The sequence below is a fragment of the Nicotiana attenuata genome, chromosome 12, assembly GCF_001879085.1.
Source record: "Nicotiana attenuata strain UT chromosome 12, NIATTr2, whole genome shotgun sequence".
Lineage (NCBI taxonomy): Eukaryota > Viridiplantae > Streptophyta > Magnoliopsida > Solanales > Solanaceae > Nicotiana > Nicotiana attenuata.
The window spans coordinates 52279652-52293801 of NC_032000.1; positions in this window are offsets into that span (position 1 = coordinate 52279652).

Consider the following 14150-nt stretch of genomic DNA (forward strand, 5'->3'; position numbering starts at 1 on the left):
TCCCTTGATTACAGGCGGCACTCCAGGTATTTGCTCTATGCGGTCGCTCTGCTCCTTGAGTTGTTTCTGCAAAGTTAGTACCAAATTTTGTAAATCAGAATTAACTAGGTTACCTGACCCTCTATCACGTAATTCGCTAGGAGTTCCTCCACTGCCTGAATTAACGACTCCTGAGCGAGGATTTTCTAAGGTGTTGTTGTTTAGAGTTGATGTTGGCGGCACGGCTGGCAGCTGGTTAGCGAAGGCCTCAAGGGCATTGCTAACCTGTTAAGCAATTAATTTTTTTAAAGCTTCATTAATAGCCTCATCATTTTCAAATTGATCATTCACATTTGACCGAGACCCATCAGGAGTTCCTTCTCGAGATTGTCGAGGAAAATTTCGTGGGGAAGGGACCGGAGTTCCTGTGCCTTGCAGATTCTCCTATTGTTGGTGATCACCTTGATTGTTGTCATTGACATTCGACATGATTGTTTTAACGAAAAATTTGATTCAGAAAGTAATAGATTATCAGATTTCCGGTAACGGAACCAATTTGTTTAACCAGAAAATAAGAAATTCGGGTCAAAGCGTATTTTTTAGAAGAACTCGGGTTAATGATAATCAAATTTAAAGTAAACAAGAAGAATTGAGATGACTGATAGCTGAGTAAAAAGAAAGAAAAGTAAATCAGTGTATTCCAATAATATTGTGTCTATACAAGTGTTATATCTCTCCTTTTATAGCTATCTCTCAATAATACGTTTCCTTTCCTCTCATAATAGAGCCATTATGAGCAATTAATGACATTTAATATAACGTTATAATTGGTAATCGTAACTATTTCGTGAAGATTCTATAACGTTTTCCATCATTGATGCTCATTAATTGTGGATAATACGTATTTGTACTTTTTTCTATCCAGGTTCATTCCTCTGATGTCTTTTCATATTACCAAGAGGCTCGAGTAACTGTTCCTCCCTGTTTTTCTTGAATCTCTGCCGGTGCCTATCAAAGCTCACGCCTCTTCAGCTATCCTTTGCCAGTTGTCACTCTTTTATTGATCTGCGTGTCTTGGTATATCATTACATAATTAATTCAATATGTTAACTTGATTTTCCCAATACAAAGAGAAATAGCAACTAATGTGTAATGCTAATTAAATATTATAGAAAAGGGAATTGGAAGGAAAAAGGAGGGACGAATAAGAGGGAAAGAAGGTAGAAGTATTTCTTTTGTCTTGCTAATTGGTAATGATGAAAAGGAGAGGTTGATAGTGGCTATTTATAGCCTCATTTGCATGAAACTTTGTTTTGCATGGTAAAAACGTGGCAGAAGATTTATCATTTTTTACACTTCTTTTGCCACTTATTGTTGGAAAATTTGGTAGATATTGGATTATGGAGAATAAGATTTAGCTTGAGGCGTGTCAAAGACACTGTCCTTAAGGATATTTCGCCCACACCGTGATAAATAAAATTAGGTGTATCCCCCAGGATTCAACAAGCTCTTCTAGTATAACTAGGAGCAGAAACAACAAAGATTGAATAAAAGAAAACCCAGCACAAAAGAAAAGAGAAGAAATTTTTTAACTTTGTTCACCCTACCATATTGAACAAAATCAGATAGTTTTATATATAGTCCAAAGGAAATGGACATCTTGTGTAATAAAAGAAACGTTAAAATCCATTAAGGATTCACTGCCATCAAACATTATAAACATTTAAAACCAAAGAATCATTATTATTAAAGTTAATGAAATGTTATCAAAATAGACGTTAAGAAACAGTCATACAAGACCAATCTTTGGTCAAATTCAAAGTTACTAAAACATAACTAATTTTGATACTCATTCATGTTAATAAAACATTAATTTTCTTAAAGCCATAATGATAGCCATTTAAGGTTAGTAAATTGTTATGTTCAAAGCTATTCAAATATTCAGTTATATATATTAAAATATATTCAATTGATTGGTATAATAAAGATCTATTAAAATAATATTAGAAGAATGAACCAAGACATTAATTTGAATATTTCTTTTTGAGTCAGCAAATTATTTTTCCAACACTTATCATAGGCTTCTAGAATGGTTAAGATATTTGTCATTTAGGCTTTGAAATATAACTACAGTTTTTCCTCAATGTATCAATAGTATCAGAGCCACCCATTATCCATTATGGCCTGTGGCAGAGTGAAAGCTACCTAGTGTGGAGCCGATGACGACGGATGGGAAGCGTGCTAGTTTGTTATGGTCTATTGTAAGGTGTGAGGCTTAAGTCCCGCAGCGATATTATAATATGCTAGCGTGAAGTTTATCAAGAACAACAAAAGTAATGTCATGTGACACAGCACTATTTCGCTAAAAAAAGATTTGTTGGTCAAAAGGCCAAATGGCTCAACCTTTAAGAATAGCTTATCAATGAGTCCGGAACCTAAATATTATATTTTTGGACTCAAAATACATTAATAGGTGTAAAAAAAATACATATCTATATATAGCGTATAAATAGAAGACGCTATACCTTAACGGTAACTTTTTTCGTTAGGGTATAGCGTCTTGTTTTTGCACGCTATGTAGGCTGTCGATTTGACTGCCATATATAGCGTCTTGTTTTTGAACGCTATATATAGCGTTTTCTTTTCATACGCTATACCCCCATCTAAATACAGCCTTCGTCTTCTTCCCCGACCAGAACCCTATCCCCTATTTTTTTTAAAATCAATCTGCTTCTGGTCCCCCCCCCCCCCCTCCCCCAATTGCCCGATTTTTCTTAAAAAAATTGTGGGCCCCTCCCGTCACACAAAAGGTGAAGAACGTAGGTCCCACATCGTATTGGAGCATTATATTATTGTGGTTTAACTCCTTCATCTTTAAATTTTCACACAAAACACTCACTACATCGAGGTATTTCGATTTATTTTGTGTCCAAACTTGTATAATAATCTATATCACTGCCTATTGAATGTGTTTCCATGTCGTTTTGTGTTTTATTTGCTAAAATAGTATGTTATATTTATCCGGACTTAGATATTAGTGTTCTAAAAAAATGTAAAATTGAGATTTAATTTTTTATGTTAATATCCGAATTTAGATATTAGTGTTTCCATGTCGTTTTGTATTTTATTTGCGAAACTAGCATGTTATATGTATTTTTGTTAATGTTATGTGATTAAAATGCATTTGTTGTTTATATAGTTTATTTATTAGCGTAGTAAAATGTAGAAACTTTTAGCGTAGTAAATCGTATAGTATTTTAGCGTAGAATCCCTGTAGTTTAAGTATTTCTTATACTGGTAGATGAAGATATATACTTTGTACAATTAAATAATCAAAATATTGAATTTGACACGCATAAATATTCATGATAGTTTGGTGCTACTGGGCCTCAAATATCGAGCCTGGAACCCAATAGGTATATATATTTAAGAATTTAAATTATTAAACAAACACACACAAAATAATCAAAATATTGAATTTGACACGCATAAATATTCATGATAGTTTGGTGCTACTGGGCCTCAAATATCGAGCNCGTGTATATATATATATATATATATATATATATATATATATATATATATATATATATATATATATATATATATATAGATAGATAGATAGATACATTGATATAGATAGATAAGCAGCAAGGATTCACGTTACATTATGAATTAAAAGTTCCATTACAGTGAGACCTCTCTATAACAACATCTCTATATAACAACCATTCACTATAAAAAAAGTTTTTTCGGAATCGATTTTTATGTTATATCATAATTTATGTTCTTTATAACAGCACCTCACTATAGCAGCCAAAAAATATCAGAACAAACAAGATTGTTATAGAGAGGTTTGACTGTGTTAGCTGAGCTCAAAGTACTAAATACGAATTAGGGACTCATAAATATTGTATATTGTTCACGCACTGCATGAAAATTAACATGGATGATTTTATAGTTATGGTACATAATTCAACTAATTTTTTTATATAAAGTAAAATTTTAATTGATTTTAGTTTCTAAATATTAGGACTTCATACATGGTTGAAATAAGTAAATATCTAGTAATTAAAATTTTAGCTGATTTTAAAGTCCTAAATATTAGTAAAATGATATAATAATAATAATAATTGAAGTACAATTTTGTCTGATATAAAATTTATTTTTAGAGGGTAAAAAAAAACGAACGGCATTTGTACGACCCGACCGATCGTTTGGAGTTTTAGCATTCCATTCCATAGTTTAAGACCTTGAGTAGCTTCATATGATGTATTATGACTTGCGTATATGGTTGGTTTTAATGTTCGCAAGGTTCAAGACTGATTTGATAGAGTGATTCTCAATTTGGAAGCTTTAAGTTGTAACAGTTGATCAATGTTTGACTTTTGAGTAAACGATGTCGGATTTGTGATTTGATGATTTGAATAGGTTCGTATGGTAATTTTGGACTTGGGCATATGTTTAAATTTGAATTTGGATGTTCCTAGAAGGTTTTGGTACTATTTGTTGAAAGTTGGCAATTTACAGAATTGGAGAGTTAATAGGTTTGACCGGGAGTTGACTTCGATGTTATCAGACGCCTATTGTGGTTTTGAAACCTTTGATAGATTTATTTAGTTCATTGTAACTTGTTTGTAAAGTTTGGTTGTGATCCGGAATGTCTAAGTGTGATTCAAACGTGTTCGACAAAGTTAGAATATTTGTAACTTAAGAGCATGATTTGATCTTTGATTCTTGGTTTTGATGTTATTTGTGGTGCTTTGAGTCTTTGGATAAACTTGGATAATGTATTTTTACTTATTATTATGCATGAAGGGTGTTTTCGTGCTTTTCGACATTCCGTGCAAGTGAGGATGAGAGTTCATTGCACGAAGGGTGTTTCCGTGCTTGAGAGACAAACGTTATATTGTGTTATTCTTCCCAACACATATACATTTATACATTTTACCTGGGTTGTTTGTTGTACATATTCTTTCTATCTTGTTTGTTGTAATTACATCTATGCCTTCTACATTGCTTGTTACTGTTATCTACATGCCTTCTATCATGTTAGTTAATGTTATTCACGTGCCCTGCACCTTATTTGTCATTATCATCTACATGTCTCTACATTATTTGTTACTATCATTTACATGTCTTCTATTATTTTATTGTTGTTACATCTATGCCTTCTATCTTGGTTGTTGTTCTTATATGTACGCCTTCTACCTTATTTTTTATGATATTTATATGTCTTTTACCTGGTTTGGTATTGTTATACATATATTTGGTGAGGATGAGATAAATGCACGAAGGGTGTTGCCATGTTGTTTGATTTGACACGCATACATATGCTTGCTGATGATGAGATAAATACACGAAGTGTCACGACCCAAACCGATGATCCACGACGGGCATCCGATACCTTACTTGACAGAGTACTAACATGTACGTATCTTTCATATCATTCTATCATAGGTAAAAGAACTGGAATAAAGCATGAGGAAATACAAACTTATACATATGAAGTACGGGCCTATAAGACCGGCATAATTCTGTATATACTCGAAACATAGGACGATAAGGCCATACAGGTATCCGTATACATGACATCTATCTACAAGCCTCTAAGAATACATAATATCATAGGGTCCCGCCATACCAATCAATACATGTACTAATCATACTGACCCAAGAAGCGACTCCAAAGCAAATGGAGCGCACCAACACCTTCCGCTGAGCTGATAGTCTACTTGGAGGACTCTCGACCTATCTATCAGGACCTGCGGGCATGAAACGCAAAGTTCCCAGGCAAAAGGGACGTCAGTACAAATAATGTACCGAGTATGTAAGGAATGAAAATCAGTAAATAACCTGAGAGAAACATGGAATAAAAGACTCGACATGTAAGTCTGAATAACTCTGTAAATCGTGAAATACTCACAGTATTATGCATATGCGTATGAACGTCATGTCGTACATAGGTACATGTGTTCATAACATCATCAAGCCTCTGAGGGTATCCCATCATATCATCTCGGCCACTGTGGGCAAAATCATCAACGTATAACAGCTGATCAGGTGGTGGTGCGTATATAACGCCGTATCCTTTTCCATATCCCATATACATATATATACGCGTATATAATGCCATCTGGTCATGGGTCAATGTACATGTATAAATGCATGAAATGCATAAGAAATACGTTAATAAGATTTCTCGAAATGTCATAAAAATAATATGCCTGTCGGTTAAACTTTATCAAATACGTATTTTTTTGAGACCCTTGAACAAAAGATATAATAATAATTAAGAAATAATAATATTTTCTTCATATGGGAAAACCGTTGTGTTACTACTGTTAAGCCTTGCTGCTCAAATATTTCAACGATAAGAGAATCAATAACAGAATATAAGCTTTCTACAACTTTAAAGGCTTTTACAAACATGTATACTTGCATACAGTCTAGCTTAGACTTTTTCCATTTCAGTGATAGATTGCTCAAGTATGGCTTATATTTATATTTTATCTCTTTTTGCTCTTTGTGCTGTGACTAATTACTAATTCACATGGGGAATCAAGAATATAGACATTCCTAATATTTCTATGAATAGAGTCTTTTATTGAAGTTGTGCATTTGCTCGTTTCAGTCGTGTCGTATAGATCATGCCAAAAAGAAAGAAGGGATAGCCTTAACATACCTGAGTCGATTCTCTTAAGAAAGATTATACCGTACTCCCTTAGAATCGCAAAATCCCGTCGCTATTACACAGTATACCATTGTGTGAAATTTTGTTGAAGCTAATTTATTCCGTAGCATATCCGTAACATCCTGACCGGGGTGTTGGTTAGCCAAGATATCTAACCCCAGCCAGATCCTGCTATCCTGTCCTTCTCTTAAACCATATCCTTGTCACGATCCAATTTCCAAACCCGGTCGTGATGGCGCCTCTCGTGAAGACAAGGCCAGCCAACTAACCCAAATCGTCTCTTTAACAATTTTTAAACATAAATGAACAGATAAATACAGCTTAACGACAATAATAACCAGTATTTACAACCCAACACAACCCAACCGGGGTGTCACAAGTCACGAGCATCAAAAGAAACCTGAACACAACTACATGGCCAATATTATACAAAAATAAATTCTGGAATGCTAAAGACAACGTCCGGTGCCGCGAACGCTGGCTGTCACCTTACTCAGCTACAATAGTAGTACCTTCAATCAGCTAATAACCCGCTACCGGGTGAACAATACCTGCAACTGCACGCGAGGTGCAGGGAGTAAAGTGAGTACTCCAACTCAGTGAGCAATAAAAGTAAATAATAACTGAGCGGTAAGAAATCACGTAAAGGCACTCCATCATGCTATATAAGACAGTGCAAATCTTTGAGAAAACAGTAAAACCGTGAAAATCCTTTAGAAAATATCTGGACTCAGTTAAAACTTCTTTTGAAAATATCCTTTCCAACATTTAAGCAAATGAATGCGTAATCAGATAGTGCAAGTCAGCACATAAGTCAGCCCCTCGGGCACAGCACTCCACTAACAATTAAGACCAGGGCGTCTGGTAAACAGTGCAAGAAGTAGCATGAATGCCAATGAAATGAGAGTGCTGAATGTCATGACACGTATTACAAACAGGAACCAATGCATGAATGCAATGCAATGCATATGACCGCTGCAGCGTGCAGCCCGATCCATTTGGGTACCCGCGCTCACTGTGGGGGTTCAGACTCCGGAGGGGCTCCTACAGCCCAAGCGCAATATCAATGTAACACCGCTGCGGCGTGCAGCCCGAGCCATCCATATAACCAGAAATCACTATAACACTGCTGCGGTGCGCAGCCCGATCCATGCTCAGTCCAGAAATGCACATAAGCCCCTTGGGCAATAATAAAATAGCAGTTCTCAGCTCAAAACGTCATTAAAATATCATTTAAGTTTTCAAATCATGAAAAATGGCTGAATTTGCAAAACAATATTAAAACCCTGGACCGAGGTCAAATAACATGCAAAGTAATGCAAAATCAGTGATATCAATCCCTGAAGGATTCAAATAATCGGCACGAAGCTCAAAACATGGCAATCGGCCCAAATCATGATGATAACAAGTAGTTTCAGTCAAATACGTAGTAATTTCATCAATCGGGACGGACCAAGTCACAATCCCCAACGGTGCTCTACCCCACGCTCGCTATCCGGCGTGCAAGTCACCTCAATACAGCACTATGATGTGCAAACTCTGGGTTTCAAACCCTCAGGATATCATTTACAAGTATTACTCACCTCGAACCGGCGAAATCCCTAGCTCGCGACACCTTTGCCCCTCAAACCGGCCTCCACGCGCGTCGAATCTAACCAAAATCAGCGCGAATACATCACAATATGCTAAGGGAACAATACCCAATCGAAAACAACCGAGAAACTAGCAGAAATCTCGAAACTAGCAAACCCGAGCCCGGCCGACTCTCGAAAATTACAAAATCACCATACCGGATTCCTCTGCTCTCGCCATACGAGTCGTACATATCACAATTTGCAGACAAGTCCAAAAAGAATAACGAAGCTACACAACCTCGGAATCCATTCCGACCCTCGGATCAAATCTCACAGCTATCAACCGGTTTCGTCAAAATACTAAACTTGCCAATTCAAGCTTACTTCTACAAGTGGTCATACACAAGAAATATTCCGACACACTCCTAAGTCCACAAATCAACACTAAACGAAGCTTTCCGATAACCAAAAATCACATTTCGAGCCGTCTCTAACACTAAGTAATATCTGGGTTACTATTTCCAACTTTAAGCTTGCCTTGAAAAAGAGACTAAGTGTCCAAACCTTACCAAATCATTCCGGAATGATTCAAAATTTTGCACACAAATACTGATTCGACATTAACGGACTTGCCCCAACTTCGGAGTCGCATTCCGACCCCGAATCAAATTTCACTCCGGTCGAATTTATTCTCAAAAAACCTTGTCAATTTCTATATTTAGCCAATGGACTTCAAAAGACCTCCGGACAATCCGATCACTCTCGATCACTGCTCCTCAATTCAAAATCCACCATACGGAGCTATACCAAGACTCGGAATCCCAAAACGGAGCCATCAGTAACACTGGAAGCCTTTCCAACCAAAGTTTAATGATTCTTCTTTAAAATACAACTTCAAACAATATACGCCGAAAATGTGCACGGGTTAATCAAAACAAATCCGGACATACGCCCAGTCGAAAATCAATCATACGAGAACTGCTGGAACTGTTCAGATCCCGATTCCGAGTTTGTTTACGCAAAATTCCAATCTACATTGTTTCTTCAACTTAAGCGACTGCCGAAATGAAAAATTTTCTTTCAATTGTCCGAATTTCCCGAAATTCAACTCTGACCATACGCACGAAGTCAATATACCTGAAATGAACTGTTCATGACTTCCAACGCTGAACGACGCGCTAGAGTCAAACGACCGATCAGGTCTTACATTCTCCTCCACTTAAATAGCACGTTCGTCCTCGAACGTTCCAAGAACACTCTCTTAATTATTCGAAATTCATGTTTTAACACCTCGTGCACACAACTCATAGGCACAATTATTTGATCAAAATCTGCAATTCCCTTTTATCCATACAATAACTCAAAACACCCAATTGTCAAACACCTAAAATGTCTCTGCCAGACCTGTCCCTGATACTAAACACTGTATGCCAACTCCACACTGAGTACACGAAAACATGACTGCGTACCTTTGTTGATTAGCCCATCAGTCGCAAATGTCCCATCTAACTCACAATGACACTCCATGAAACCTTAATAGCCAAAATCCACGATCTGAATCTCCAAGCATATGAATTGATATACCTATCATCTGTTATAATGGCTGGCGATACAAAACACAACGGAGGAGATGTTGCAGAAATTCTAACAAATGCAGAGTTAACACAACATTAATTCTCTCTCTTTTTGACGTAAATCATACCTATTTCTACCAAATACTGGTAATGCCTTAAATACCCATAATCCCACTGCAATGGTCCCCGATACAATATAGTCTCGCCTCCACACTCAATATAAAAACTGTTTGGGCTATGCGTTTGGTGTGTCGTGCTCTAGACAGAGTGCCAGACAAATTCTCTTGCACCAGTTTCACCTGCCAACAAGTGACAAATATCGTCGGTCTCACATGTCTATGCTAGGAAAAATGCTGTCGCTAGAGTAGGACATAACGCAGGAGAAATATAATACAGTAAGGGAAATATTGACAGGAATGGATTTGCTGAGTGTCAAACTCACGGATACAACTAATATGGACTCCTTGCCCCAGGAAGTAGAATTTGAGATCGAAGCCGGCGTTTTGCAACAGTACACATTTAGAGAGGATACATATATACAGAATAATTGACGAATGGTAAAATGATTGATTACAGGAACATCATTATAGTATATCTAACACCTAGCCTTAGAGCCGCATACTGAATGAACATGGATCTGCCTCACATTGAAACATAATCGCGTCTTAATCGCATTCCTCACCACTTCAGTGTCACTGCTGCTGCCTTTGAACTAGGCTGATTAGCTTGTCTCTGAACCCGTAATCTAAGTAATCATTTCGTTCGTCATAACACGCCAAAGAACTACCACCACCTAGGCTGGGATCAACACGCTGCAAATATCCATCAACCCAAACTGAAACCGACGACTCATAAGTATCGGTAAAAGATATTCTCCAACATTTGCAAACCTTCCTTAAGTCCCCAAAATTTGACTAGACTCCCATGATTTTGTGAAATATTCAGCAAGAGTCTTTCCCCTTGTAACATTATGGACCTAAGTCCATACTCTTGTCAGAAGACACACAAAACAACTCCTAGGACAACAGTTTCTTCACAATCGCAACAAGTCACCTTAAGTATAACTCAAATAACAGCAAAATCTCTCACTATTACAAGTCCGATTCCGATGATATTAACATTCGAGATGACGTGCAATACGCATGCCATTTATGATCATAACCCACATTTGGGCTAGTCTTAATAGGTTCACAAGCAGATAATTCCCATATCATTAGTCAATAGAATCTCATATTAACCATCTCACGCTTAAATTCCTTTCCTAACTGTCAATCTACTGAACAAAGAAATGTGAGGCATGTATACACCTCATTATTACTTACTACGATGCTGAATACTATCACATTGTAACGTCCCTAGGAACTCAATGCCCATTAATCTAAAACTCAATGTTTAAACAGCATCGAAAATGGCTGAAATGCAACATAGAGAATTATCCAGCAAGAAGTATCCAAATCAACCTACGTAACTGGCTAACATCCTATTATCATTTTATATGTCAACGTGAATTAAACTTTGACAAATGAGACTATTGATACACACTCATAAAGATTACCAAGATACGACCTCCTCCTTCTGACGTACCTCCACCGCGACGTTCGCAATCCGGTTAGAAAGTTTCAACATTGTGTCCACTACGTTGCCAGTTTTTCAAATTTCCTTTCTCTACTTCTTGTCACATAAGTTTATAAAGCTTTCTTATGTTTTCATACACTGATAACGAACCATCGGTACATACCGGTGAGGCATATACAGTCATATAAAAAATGATATCAATTAATTCGAAGATAACACATTAAACCCATTTTGTAGTTCGCGAAGTAATAAGTAACATTAACGTTAACCTTACCCGGCCGAAAAGATAGCACTGGAGCCCAATTTCTGAACATTCCAAACATTCTTTTCAAGAACCCGATACTCTCATTACACGAACACGAAAGAATCTACGTAAAAAGAAATTATTTGCCATACAACTACTTTCGCAACAAAACGCTAGATATAAATCGCATAACTACTAAACACTCGTATACGTCAGCAAACACCCATTCTCATCAGCCAAACCACTCCAAACCCATACAGTACCAGTAGGACCCCACCATTAAACAAACCTCGGCTCCAATAACCTTCGTACCCCATCATATAGATGATAGAGAAATATTACAGGAAGCACAATACCAAACACGTTCCCATACCGTGTAGAAAGTATGATTTTAATACATGGTATAGACAACACATCAAGAACACTTGAAATCACCATTTTCTCCTAATGCAAGCATCAGAACTAAAATATCTCATCAATGCAATGAGTGCCAGTCCACGTAGGTCATTGCAAACTCAATGAATAATCTTGCCAGATATTAGTACAGCTAGGGTTCATACAAAAGAAATTCTTCTTCAATCAGAGACTTAGGAATAACACACGACCATATAAAATAACCTCCAATTCCACTAACTAAGATTTCGACCTTCATTTCTGTTGTGAACAATCGAACTCAACTTTTCTCAATTAGAGTCATTTTGAGAATTCAATATCTCAAACACATACAACCCTGCGTTAGTGAGATGGAAAAGAGACACTCTCTACTCTCAAATATGGAAAAGACACAACGAACAAGGATTTTCCCTGTCACGGAAATAACCTCACCTGCTTTGCCTCCAATTAACATTTTGTATATCTTCGAACCTCATACAACACATTACACAATCAAGCTTAGGTCTTCGCTTGAGTTCTAAACTCAATTCACCCTGGTACATGTTAGAATATATACTTCAGCTAACCTAGACGAGGAGAGGACTGGACGAAGCATACTGATTCAACTGCCGCATGAACTCTGCTTACAGATCAAGAATCTACACACAGGTAAGACGAAGCACCTTATCAGTTCATTCACTTATCCATGGACAGCAATCATCTTCGTCACTATCGAAGATTTGTCATAAATAGATATGTCTCGCATTACTAATATGAATAAATCAATCATGGATACCCAACGCCATTCCGGCTAATAAGGACAATACCAACAATAAGTTCAACCACTTGCTCACATAATCAAGCACCTCAGTGCTCAAGCCAAGGAGCCAAGATCCTCCGAAATTGATATCGTCAAGTCTGTACATGATGGCCCAACAAGCCCACGAAGATTTACATCTCGCCACTCTGATGGCGGGGAATCACAAACCATAAGTCACGAGCACATGTAATACTGACCGCTCGTGTCGCATGTACAGACTTTAGTTGGTGGATTACAAAGTTTTCTCAAGAACTGAGTTAAAGATACGTCAAGTATGAATTCCAAGAAATGTAAGTTTTAAGGTTCTGAGATGCCTTACTCGGAGGTAATAATATTTACAACCAAATGTCTATACCGCACGATAACCCAAGCATAAGTTTTAATCCGGCCTCTCAGATAATACGCGTTCTCCGATGGGATACAATCGTAGACCAGTAAGTGGGCGCTTATACCTAACAGTTTAAGCTGAACTTTCTATCGAACCCGCGTCTGATCAGCCTACTCGATTGAACAGTGCCATGGCAATGAACCCAAATACGTCGTCATGTATCGAGATGCATATTCTGTGAATGAAAGGCACTAGGCCAAATGAACAGAACATTGATACCTTCAAGCAATTTTAAAAACTCATTTATTTAAATGACCAACAAATACTACACCGGGAACGGGTATCAAAGTCAGGATCGTTATAAGAGAATACCTGACCAAGCACGGGGGTCAAGTCATGCGAGCATGCAAGACGACAATATAATGCCATATATAAAAATAAATTTGGCAATGCTAAAACAACGTCCGGTGCCGCGACCTGGCGGTCACCTTATCAGCTACAAGAGTAGTACCCTTCAATAAGCTTATAACCCGCTACGGTGAACAGAATACCTGCAACTGCAAGACGCAGAGGTCAGGGAGTAAATGAAGTGACTTTCCATCCAGTGACGCAATAAAGTAAATAATAAACTTGAGCGTAAAAATCACGTACAAGGCACTCCATCATGCTATAAATAAGACATTGTGCAAATCTTGAGAAACAGTAAACGTGAAAATCTTTAGAAAAATAATCTGGACTCAGTTAAAACTTCTTTTTGAAAATAATCCTTTCCAACATTTAACAAGATGAATGCGAATCATGAATATGTGCCAATAGTCAGGAATAAGTCACCCTTCGGCAAGCACTACCCACTAACAATTAAGACCAGGGCGTCTGGTAAACAGTGCAAGAAGTAGCAGAACTGCCAATCGAAATGAGAGTGCTGAATGTCATGACACGTATTACAAACAGGAAGCCAAGCATGAAGCCAATCAATATCTCTCCTCTGTG